Source organism: Lithobates pipiens, unplaced genomic scaffold, assembly GCF_037356315.1.
Source record: "Lithobates pipiens isolate NorthernLeopardFrog02 unplaced genomic scaffold, aLitPip1_a1.2 Scaffold_6, whole genome shotgun sequence".
NCBI lineage: Eukaryota > Metazoa > Chordata > Amphibia > Anura > Ranidae > Lithobates > Lithobates pipiens.
The window spans coordinates 6776362-6789119 of record NW_027507881.1 but is presented as its reverse complement, the minus strand read 5'-3'; the positions used below and the strand labels follow the sequence as shown (position 1 = coordinate 6789119).

At 45.1% G+C, this 12758-nt stretch overlaps 1 protein-coding gene across 4 annotated transcripts in view; it reads right to left on the bottom strand.

Moving 5' to 3' along the window:
• Positions 1-4563, bottom strand: part of LOC143958211 (multiple epidermal growth factor-like domains protein 11) — a 970559-nt gene extending 965996 nt beyond the window's left edge. For 2 of the 4 annotated variants that reach the window (XM_077467688.1, XM_077467691.1), the window contains exon 1: positions 4136-4563. The gene's annotated coding sequence lies outside the window, so the exon portion shown is untranslated. The remainder of the gene's footprint in view (positions 1-4135) is intronic. The other 2 variants (XM_077467690.1, XM_077467689.1) reach the window with 1 other exon arrangement.
• Between the last annotated feature and the right edge of the window lie 8195 nt (positions 4564-12758).

Below are 12758 nucleotides of genomic sequence, written 5' to 3'. Positions count from 1 at the left end.
GAACTGCACCACAAAACTTCCAACGCGTTTCAAGGGTTCAAATATCTACCCTGTGCTTCAGGGTTTGTGTATGATGGAGGGGATTGGAAGACTTTAAAGTTACACAATCACCAAGATTTAATTGCTGCATGAAGAATGCAAATAAACCAAGGACATTAGATCGATGGATTAGTATCCTTGCAGCAGGACAATTTTGCAATATTTCTAAAATATGCAAGAAAAAAAACATAAGGATGTAAGTTTTCTATGAGCCTTTTCCTACTAAGAGATAGCTTTATAATTTAATTTAAACACTCAATAATTCTAACACATGCAAGAAAAAAAAAGCTGTAAGGATACATGATTTCCAGGAGCCTTTTCCTACTAAGTATTGTTTTATCATTTAATTTGAGGGCTCTCAGCGCACCCTAAGACAGGAAAAAAGTTCACAAAATCCAATGAGAGTACCAAACAAAAAAATCCAAGAGTCCAAAAGCTTTAAAATGTTGATATTTGCTCAAAAAAACAAAACAAAAACACAACACACATAAAATGGCCAATGTGTTTCGGGGGGTCAACGATCCCCCCCCCCCTTCTTCAGGGTCTGAGTATAATGGAGGGGATTGGAAGACTCTTATGTTACTCAATCACCAAGAAGATGTAAAAAGAATCTGATGTTACCGAGATCAATGGATCAGTATCCTTGCAGCAGGACAACTTAGCAATATTTCTAAAACAAGCAAGAAAAAAAAAAAACGAATGCCCCGTACACATGGTCGGATTTTCAGACGGAAAATGTTCTATGGGAGCTTGTTGTCGGAAATTCCGACTGTGTGTAGGCTCCATCTGACATTTTCCATCGGAATTTCCGACGCACAAAATTTGAGATCTGGTTCTCAAATTTTCCGACAACAAAATTCCGATCGTGTGTGTAACACAATTCCGACGCAAAAAGTTCCGTGCATGCTCGGAATCAAGCAGAAGAGCCGCGCTGGCTATCGATCTTCGTTTTTCTCGGCTCGTCGTATGCGTTGTACGTCACCGCGTTCTTGACGTTCGCAATTTCCGACCAACTTCGCGTGACCGTGTGTATGCAAGGCAAGTTTGAACCAACATCCGTCGGAAAAAAAATCCCATGGATTTTGTTGTCGGAAATGTCTGACCAATGTCCGATCGTGTGTACGGGGCAAAAGGATGCAAGCTTTCCAGGTGACTTTACCTACTAAGATAAAGGCGTATCATACTTTGAGGGGTGCCCTGAGACAGATCCGTGTTCACAAAGTCAAATGAGAGTACCAAAACAAAATAAAATCAAGAAGCTTTTAATATTGATATTTGCTCACAAAGAAACAACACAAAATAACCAACATGTTTCGGCTGGGCTCAAAGATCTCCCCCCCTTCTTCAGGGTTTGAGTATGATGGAGGGGTTTGGAAGACTTTAAAGTTACACAATCACCAAGATTTAATTGCTGCATAAAGAATGTGATGTAATCAAGATCATTAGATGAATGGATCAGTATCATTGCAGCAGGAAAACTTTGCAACAATTTAAAAAAAATAAAAAAAAACAAACAAGAAAAAAATAAAAATAAACTGAAAGGCAATGAGCTTTCCAGAAGACTTTGGAGGCTTCCACAGAACCTACTAAGATAAATGTTTATCAGTTAATTCAAGTACTCTGAGCGAGCCAGACAGAGCCCTGAGACAAATACATGGCTGCTGCCGGCTCTCCGCTATAGAAAAATCACTTTATTTCTGCAAAATGGCAAAAGAAAGGAAGAAAAAACGCAAACATCCCAGAGTCTAACTTCAAAAGACCAAAATTCAATCGGACGCAGCCTTGCCATTTGTGCAAGACAAAAAAAATGACTAATATTTGAAGAGATTGGATAGCAAATGTCAACAGAACAGCTCCATTTACACATGGCCCGGCTGGCTGGGAGGAAATGCATGCAGACAAACATATGGGAGATGGGCATACCTACAGGAGCGAAATGCAGAGCAGCGTGCAGCACTCTTTGCAATAACACTTCATAGGATCTCTGCTTTCTGAGGCTGATTATACAGCATTTCTATACACACACCCAGGTTACAATTAGCATTGTAAATTCTTATTGCAGAGCTAAATATATCCTGCTCCTTGTCCTTACAGGCTCATAAGTCGTAAATAAATCAGTAAAATAGGATGTCAGTGCAGCAGAAAAGACACAGACCAAGGGGTGCAAAGAAAACAAGGAAGGAAGTCTGCAGACCCCCACTGGGGTCTGCTACATCTGGCCCCCTAAATGCTGCATTAGGCACCCGCTTGTCCTGCCAGGGGATTGCACAAAGTCATGCATGGCCAGGCAAGTGATTAAAGACTACAATACTGTAACATGGTGAATGCGAAATGTCTGGGGGGGGGGGGGGGGTACCAATATACTGGTCTGAATTCACCATGGACTAAAGACTGCAGACAATCAGCATTTGTCTGCAATGCCCCCACACCTTATATAACAAACAAGAACTTTGTGCTGCTGCCTTGTCTATAGGGAAAGTCAAGGCTATGGGAAGCAATAGGACACTGTGCACATTGCTGGCAACAAGCCTAATGTCTACAGAAATAAGTCAGACCAATGTACTACAAGAAGGCAATGGGCTTACAGGCCCTGGGGGGGGGGGGGGGGTGACTGGATTAATGGCACACATTGGACATTGCAATTCATGGAAATATACAAAAATCACCGGAAAATTCATATGGAGGTGCTGCACCTTATAAGTGATGTTCCAGTTACTCCCATAGACTTCAGGACTTCAGCCTAGTTCTTGCTGGGGTGACCCCCCCCCCCAAGAAGACAATGGGCTATAGAAAGGTAATAGGTTTACATGCCCTGGCTGGATTAATGGTGCCCATTGCTATTAATAGGGATATATTAAAGTCACTCAACAATTAATTTGGAGGTGGTGAACCTTGTAGGTGATGACTCTGTTACTCCTATAGACTTCAGCCTAGTTCTTGCTGGGATGCCCCCCCCCCCCCATAAGACAATAGGCTACAAGAAGGCAATGTGGCTTTACAGGCCATGGGTGCTACCTGGATTAATCTTACCTATTGCTATTAATAGGGATATATAAAAATCACCCAGTTCATATGGAGGTGCTGCACCTTGTAGGTGATGTCCCTGTTACTCCCTCAGACTACAGTCTAGTTCTTGCTGGGGTGACCCCTCAAAAAGGACAATGGGCTACAAGAAGGCAAAGGGCTTATAGACCCTGGGGGCTGGCTGGATTAATGGCATCCATTGCTATTATTAGGGTGGTAGGAAAAAAAAACTGTCAATTCATATGAAGGTGCTGCACTTTGTAGATGATGTCCCAGTTACTCATATAGACTTTAGCCTAGTTCTTACTGGGATAACCCCCCAAAAAGATAATGGGCTACAAGAAGGCAATGGGTTTAGGCCTTGGGGGGCTTCCTGGATTAATGGCACCCATTGCTATTAATATGGGTATACAAATATCTCCCGACAATTCAGATAGGGGTGCTGCACCTTGTAGGTGATGTCCAAGTTACTCCCACAGACTTCAGCCTAGTTCTTACTGGGATGACTCCCCCCCCCCCCCCCCAATAAGACAATGGGTTATAAAAAGGCAATGGGTTTAGGCCCTGGGGGGCTGTCTGGATTAATGGCACCCGTGGCTATTAATAGGGATATACAAAGATCACCCGACAATTCATTTGGGGGTGCTGCACCTTGTAGGTGATATCCCATTTACTCCCACAGACTTCAGCCTAGTTTTTGCTGGCATGACCCCTCAAAAGGACAATGGGCTATAAGAAGGCTTACAGGCCCTGGGGGGCTGTCTGGATTAATGGCACCCATGGCTATAATGGGGAATATACAAAAATCACCCGACAATTAATTTGGGGGTGCTGCGCCTTGTAAGTGATGTCCCAGTTACTCCTATAGACTTCAGCCCAGTTCCTACAGGGATGAGCACCCCCAAAAAAAGTCGCCTGCTAATTTAACCCATTCCAGCCTGCCCGTTACATCCTCCTTCCCTGGCGAGGACAATTCTGCATTGCAGGCTCGTCCAGCCAGGACAGGGTTACACACTGGGGGGTATGGAGACTCAATGCCGGAATAATGGGGAGGGGGGGGGGTGTCACTTACCTCTTGTGTTTCAGCAGCAGAGTCCCAAACAAGTCGGGGACCACCTGAGCTCCCGTTATCACGGCTCTCCTCCCGGCTGGTAGCGCTGCCTGCAGCCGTCGCGTAGAGAAAACTACAAGGAGAGCCAATAAAGATGTCCGCATGGAGCATGCATGCCTTAGAATAAAGTCCTTGTGACAGGCGGGACAGTCCTGCACCGGTCCTCCACACCGGTCATTGTACGGAGGAGGATCACACCGCCTCCCTCTCCCCTCCTCCACGTGCCCCGGTCCGGGCTCCCCTCCCCCTCCTCCCCCGGTGATGACTCAGTGCCCGGGCTGTGCGGACGGGTCCGGGGCTGTGCGGAGCTTCCGAATGCGGAGCCCGATCATCCAGGGAACCGGACAGCCTGCCGTACAGGACGGCTCTGCTCCGCTCATACACCGCGCTCTGCTATATAGAGGACGGAACCGGGCGGAGCATCGGGGCTGGAGGGGTTAAATGACACCGGGAGGCTGTGTGCGGGGTTATTGCACAACACCTACTCCATCCATCTATCCTTCATCCATCTATCATCCATCCATCCATCCATCCTTCATCCATCCATTATCCATCCCTCATTCATCCATCCATCCATCCCTCATCCACCTATCCATCTATCCCTCATCCATCCATCCATCATCCATCCATCCCTTATTCATCCATCATCCATCCATCCATCATCCATCCATCCATCCATCCCTCATCCATCCATCATCCATCCCTCATTCATCCATCCATCCATCCCTCATCCACCTATCCATCTATCCCTCATCCATCATCCATCCATTCTTCCATCATCCATCCATCCCTCATTCATCCATCCATCCATCCATCCTTCCATCATCCATCCATCCCTCATCCATCCGTCCTCCATCCATCCTTCCATCATCCATCCATCCATCCATCCCTCATCTATCCATTATCCATCCATCCATCCTTCCATCATCCATCCATCCATCCATCTATCCATCCCTCATCCATACATCATCTATCCACCCAGCCTTCCATCATCCATCCATCCTTCCATCATGCATCCTTCCATCCATCCATCCATCATGCATCCATCATCCATCATTCCATCCATCCTTCCATTGTAACTGGTGTGCTGTATTATTATAATTAATATTATTAATGACAGACCACAGGGGCAATGGGGACCCCTACTAATTGGGTGTAATGAAATAACTGATCGGGATCCTTATATAATATCATAGGAGTGTTGTCAGGGTCACTTGTAGTAATTGAAGGTTCATGGTAGTATTATTTTACTAACTTCTGGTTTATTGGAGATTACTCAGTCATCTATTTAAGTAATGGATGATTCATGGAATATTAGCTTCATTTGTAGAAACTAATAACACTGGGAGTTGGCCAGACACATCCAGCAATTGCAGGGTTAATGCAGAGAAAAAAAAATACTCCACTTACCTCCATCCATCCATCCATCCATCCATCCATCCATCCATCCATCCTAGTTTATCCAGTGTGCTATATAATAAATAGTAACTTTGGAGATTAATCAGCAATAGTAACTAATGACAATGGGAGTCTTAGACATCATCCGACATGGCAGGGTTAATGTACTCCACCATCCATCCATCCATCCATCCATCCATCCTTGTACAGGGAGATCCTAGTTTATCTGGTGCACTATATAATAAATAGTAACGTTGGAGATTACTCAGCTATTTGTATTAGCTGATTCATGAGATAATACTCAGGATCACTTGTAATAACTAATAACACTGGGAGTCTACTAGACTCCATCCAGCAATGACAGAGTTAATGCAGAGAAAAAAATACTCCACCATCCATCCATCCATCCATCCATCCATCCATCCATCCATCCATCCTTATACAGGGGGATCCTAGTTTATCTGGTGTGCTATATAATAAATAGCGACATTGGAGATTACTCAGGTATAGTAACTAATGAAACTGGGAGTAATGTGGACACCACCCAACAATGGCAGGGTTAATGCAGAAAATGTACTCCACCATCCATCCATCCGTCCATGCTTATACAGGGCGGGGGGGGGGGGGGGGGTCCTAGTGTATCTGGTGTGCTATATATTTAATTAGTAACTACTTTGGAGATTACTCGGCTATTTGTATTAGCTGGTTCATGAAATATTACTCAGGATCATTTGTAGTAACTAATAACACTGGGAGTCTGCTAGACACCATCCAGCAATAGCAAGGTTAATGCATAAAATGCACTCCACCGTCCATCCATCCATCCTTCCTTATACAGGGGGATCCTAGTTTATCTGGTGTGCTATATAATAAATAGTAATTTTGAAGATTACCCAAGTAACTAATGGCACTGGGAGTCTTGTGGACACCATCCAACATGGCAGGGTTAATGTACTCCACCATCCATCCATCCATCCATCCATCCTTGTACAGGGGAATCCTAGTTTAACTGGTGCGCTATATAATAAATAGTAACATTGGATATTACTCAGCTATTTGTATTTGCTGATTCATGAGATAATACTCAGGATTAGGGATGAGCTGAACACCCCCCGGTTCGGTTCGCACCAGAACTTTCGAACGGACCCCAAATTCGAACGAACATTAGAACCCCATTGAAGTCTATGGGACTCAAACGTTCGAAATGAAAAGTGCTAATTTTAACAGCTAATATGCAAGATACTGTCCTAAAAAGGGTTTGGGGACCTGACTCCTGCCCCAGGGGACATGGGTCAATGCAAAAAAAAGTTTTAAAAATGGCCGTTTTGGCGGGAGCACTGATTTTAATGACGATTAAAGTGAAAAAAAAAAAGTGAAATATTCCTTTAAATATGGTGCCTGGGGGCTGTCTGTAGTATGCCTGTGAAGTGCCACGTGTTTCCCGTGTTTAGAACAGTTCCTGCACAAAATGACATTAAACGGAAATAACACCATTTAAAACTGCTTGCGGTTTTAATGTTATATCTGGTTCCTGTAATATGGTTGAAAATCATTGAGAAAAATGGCATGGGTAGCCCTCCCTGCCCATTACCAGCCTATTTGGGTCTTGTACGCATATTAAGGGGAACCCCGTACCCATATTAAAAAAAGGAAATGCGTGTGGCCCCCAGGCCCTATATACTCAGAACAGCAGTATACAGGCGGTGCAAACAAGACAGGGACTGTGTAGGTTTGTTGTGTTAAGTTGAATCTGTTTGTAATTTTCAACTGGTACATTTTTAAAGTGTAGCTCCAGTCAAAAAAACTATTTTTAAGCTTTTTGGAAAACATAGGGAAGGGTTATCACCCCTGTATAATTTGTTTTGTCGTCCATCTTTTTTCATCTCACTTGCTGTTGTCTCCTTCCGTTTGCAAGTAGGAGATGTTTGTAAATTGGATGTTTGAAAGTAGGGGTCTGCCCTATATGCTCTGCAGAAATGGCGGAACAAGGTGTTGGTTTTGCCACAACATTGTAAGCCCTCAAAGTGACTCTTGGTGGGCGCTGGAGCGCCCTGCTGTGAACGATTATATCAAGAATTGTAATTACATGCCATTGTTGAACAGTGGTAGAAAAATTTACCTTTGGTGGTTGTGGTGCTGGTGCCACAACACTATAAGTCCTCACCGTTACTCTGGGTGGGCACAGGAAGGGGCCCTCCTGTGAAATATTATATCAAGAATTGTAATTACATGTCCCTGTTAAACAGGGGCAGAAAAATTGGGCCTTAGGCACTGGTGCTGGTGCCACCACACTGCAACCTCTGCCATATAATTACAAATGACATTTGTTCTGCCTATGAAGCAATAAAATATTAATTTAAGTGGGAGTTTAATGTAGTGGTACTGGAGAAAAGAAAGAAGAATGCAATAGGAAAATAATTAGAATGCATAATTTGCTGGATCCATTGGGCTCCCAAAATGTTTTCTCTACCTCTTCATTATTTGACTTAAATACCCACTATCTTTTTCTATTAGGCCTTTTCCCCCTTACTGTGTGAAGCCAGATATACCCACGTAAATCCCCAAACTAGATCCCACATCCCCACTGTTAGGAGTACCACCGACCCAGGGGACCACCAGTCTCCTCCAATCCTCTCTGCTGACGTCCACCTTTTTTTTACCATAGCCCATCCAATAGGAAGTGGCTACAACAGGCAGGGGTGTGGATTTTATCTCTGAGAGGGGCTTTAAATGAAAAGTATAACATACAGTGGCAGTGCGTCCGTAAAGGGCGCAGGAGCGCTGCCCCCTCTCTTCTGTCACCGCTCTATCACCATAGATAGATTCATGCCTTGCATGAATCTATTTATAGTCCCCGCTGACACCCCCTATTCAGGTGTCTGGCCCCTTTTCTGGCGCTGGGCACCTGAATTATAGTGATGTTTTTTTTTTTTGGAAGCACCTGATTAGAGCCGTAGACACTAATAGGCACCCAAAAAGGTGAACAGCGGGTGCAATGCTGTGCGTTTGCTGCTCACTCAATTGTTTGTTAGCAAAGCGAAGGAATTCACTTTGCTAACACTGAACCACCTCTCAGCCAATCAGGTGCTCGGGTCTGTTATCTGTCACCTGATTGGCTGAAACATCAGACGCTGTGATTGGACGCCTGATAGAGAGGACGGAAGAAGACATCAAGGAGCACGCAGGACACCGCCACTGACCCGCTGCGAGACAGGCAAGTGCCGGGGTGATACACACTGCCAGCATTTGATGAGGCACAGTTGCAGCGGCAAATGATGGGCACACTGGCAGCATTTGATGGGGCACAGGAGCGGCAATTGATGGGTACACTGGCAGAAATTGATAGGCATACTGGCAGCAATTGATAGGTATGGTAGTTGGCACAATGGCTGCTCTTGATGGGCACAGTAGCTGCCTTTGATGGGCACAGTGGCTGCGTTTCATGGGCATAATGGCAGCATTTGATGGGCACAGTGACTTGCGTTTGATGGCACAGTGGCTGCATTTGATGGGCACAGTGGCGGCGTTTGATGGGCACAGTGGTTGCATTTGATGGGCACAGTGGCTGCGCTTGATGAGCACAGTGGCTGCGTTTGATAGACACAGTGGTTGCATTTGATGGGCACGGTGGTGGCAATTGATGGGCACAGTGGCTGTGGTTGATGGGCACAGTGGTTGCATTTGATGGGCACAGTGGCTGAACTTGCTGGGCACAGGGGCTACGCTTGATGGGCACAGTGGCTGCGTTTGATAGACACAGTGGTTGGGCTTGATGGGCACAGTGGCTTAGTTTGATGGCACAATGGCCGCAATTGATTTTCTTTTTTCAGTTTGTTTGCGCCTCCCCAAAAAGATCGGTGTGTACTGTGTTGAAGATACACAGAACACCCACTGCTTCAGACGCCAACACACTACACGAGGCCGCCGCGATGGCGGCCTTATATAGTGTGGGGCGTGCACTACACAGCCTGAGCTATGATTGGCCACAGGCATCCTGCCTGTGGCCAATCATGGCTCTCCTCGCTGCTGGCGCTGCGATTGGCCAAGCATGCGGGGTCACGGTGCATGCTTGGCCAATCATGAGCCAGCAATGCACTGCGCCATCGCACACGAATTTGACGCGAACGGACTAAAATGTTCGGATTTCGCCGAACGGACGAACAGCCAATGTTCGAGTCGAACGTACGTTCGACTCGAACACGAAGCTCATCCCTAGTGCAGACCACAGAGACTGAGATACTGGGAACACTTACTACCTGGGGGGGGGGGGGGGGGAATTATTCAGTCATCTATAATAACAGATGGATCACTTGCAGTAACTAATGACACTGGGAGTCTGCCAGACACCATCCAGCGATGGCAGGGTTAATGCAGAAAATGCTCTCCACCATCCATCCATCCATCCATCCATTCTTATACAGGGAGATCCTAGTTTATCTGATGTGCTATATAATAAATAGTAAATTTGGAGATTACCCAGGTATAGTAACAACTAATGACACTGGGAGTCTTGTAGACATCATCCGACAATGGCAGGGTCAATGCAGAAAATTTACTCCACCATCCATCCATCCTCATACAGGAAGATCCTAGTGTATCTGGTGTGCTATATAATAATTCGTAACTTTCATAGGCATGCGCAGGGGGTGTGCCAGGTGTGCCTAGGCACACGCTAATCACTATGTGTGTTGCAGATTCCCCCTACTTCCCGCCCCCCCCCCCCCCATGCAGTGCTGCTGGCTTCCCTTCTCTATACAGGGAATATCCCAGTGTAACTGGTGTGCTATATCATAATGGGGGTATTAATGACAGGAGTGCAAACTAGAGGGACTGTGAAAAAGGGGGATACTTACTAACTGGGTGTAAGAAAAAAGCTGATCAGGGTCCTTGTATTAGGTGTTGGTTTGTGGGGGGATTACTCAGGGTCACCTGTAGTAAATTTTGGGTGGATTGAATATTGCTCAATCATCTGTATTAAGTAATTGTTCGTGGGGGATTGCTCAGGGTCACTAGTTGTAACGACTAACACTGGGAGTCTGCTAGAAACTATCCAACAATTTCAGGGGTTAATGTAGAAGAAAAATACTTCACCATCCATCCATATACAGGGAGCTCTTGGTTTAACTGGTGCACTGTATAATAATGGGGTATTAATGACATAATGCAGACCAGAGGGACTATGACAGTGGAGACACTTACTATCTGTGTGGAAGAAATACCCGATCATTGTCCTTGTAATAACTCATAGCTCCCAACTGTCCCTGATTTTGCGGGACTGTCCTTGATTTCCTGGGACTGTCCCTGATTTTCCGGGACTGTCCCTGATTTTGCAGGACTGTCCTTGATTTCCCGGGACTGTCCCTGATTTTGCGGGACTGTCCCTGATTTGGTGCGATATCCCTCCATCCCTCATTCCTTCTCATTTGTCCCTCATTTTAGTCTGATCTATATAATTGCATATACAATGCACATTTTATCTATCAAAACGTGTTTTCCAGTGCTAAACCCAGGGGTCAAGTCCTGGGGAAAAAAGTGTGGGAACTCCCACCCAAGATCCACTCGCCCACCAAAAAAAAATAAAAAAAATGATACGCTCATATGCACGAACGCTTCAAAATTTGTATTTTTCATCCAATTTTCGTATTGTGTGTATGAAGCTTAACTGTTAGTACATTAAAAAAAAAAAAACAATCCTCACTAAACATAAATACGGTAATTCTCTGAATAATCAGCATTCATTCCATTGTGCTTCCATGCAAATGTGAACATCATGTTCTGATCTTTATTGGGGAATTTTATTTTGTATATAGAGTGTTTATGTGGTGAGGTTACACTTTTCATTGAACAGAGTTTGGATAACACAGGGTTAAATGGAAAGGTGATAAATGAGCTGCACATTATCTGGACAGAATGCTTGGGGGGATAGTGATGTGTTCCTGCTTAGGAGATGTATGCTATCTTGGGGGGGCTGCAAACTCTGCAGGGGCTCCAACACACACTCGCTGCTATTCCAACCCTTCACATATTTCCACATAAACTTCCCTCCTGGCATTAAACTTTGCCGGGTATTGTGCCCAGCTTACCACCCCAAACTGATGTTCCTCCCTCAGCTCACCTCTCTCCCTGCATGTCCTGTGAGCACAATAGCTGTGCTCCTCCTCTGGGTTCTCTCATCATATGGCACTGAAGATAGAGGAGGGGGATTCAGCGGGACACACAGAGCAAGTATGCAGGAGACTGGGGGGGGGGGGGGGGGATGAGGAGACAGAAAATCAGGACGGGGCTGGCGGGGAGGAGCGCATCACGAGAGGTCTGACTAAATACAATCTCTTAGCAGCAGGGACCTGATCTACCCGTCAGCTAGCTGTGATTGACAGGTAGATCGAAGCGGAAGCTGTCATGGGGCCCCCTACTGGCAATGCCTGAATGGTCAGGTGTGCGCCACTTACTATTGTGAGCTGTGTCGGCAGCTGCAGGTGTAGCACCTGCCACACAGCTCACACACTTCAAAGTCTTGCAGGACGCGGCTGCTAATGGGAACTGAGTTCCTGTTGTGGAAAAAGTACAGGAACTCTGTTCCCATGCGTTCCCGCAGGACTTGAGCCCTGGCTAAACCTTTCATCTGATTTCTAAATTGCTGCATTTGTAATTTCCAAAAATCAATATAAAGGAATAGTAGTGGTAAAAAATAAATAAAAAAAACACTTGTGGGTTTAACCAATATTGTTTTTGTACAATTCTTCTTTAAGGGGGCGTGGCAAGGGGTGTGACCTATGCCTGTCTACTTTTGATAGGTGTCCCTCATTCCCATCTCAAAAAGTTGGGAGGTGTGGTAACTAATGGTTCTTTGGGGATTACACAATGGGGGTTGATTTACTAAAACTGGAGAGTGTGAAATCTGGTGCAGCTCTGCATAAAAACCAATCAAATTCTGGATTTTATTGCCAAAGCTTAAATGAACAAGCGAAAGTCAGAAGCTGATTGGCTATCATGCAGACCTACACCAAATGTTGGACTCTTCAGTTTTAGTAAATCAACCCCACTGTGACTTGTAGTAAGTGTCATTTCAGGAGAGTATTCTCAAAATCACTCATAATAAGTTTTGGTTTATTGGAGATTACTTGGTCATCTATATTAACTGGTGGTTCATAGACTATTCCTCAGAGTCACTTGTAGTAACTATTAA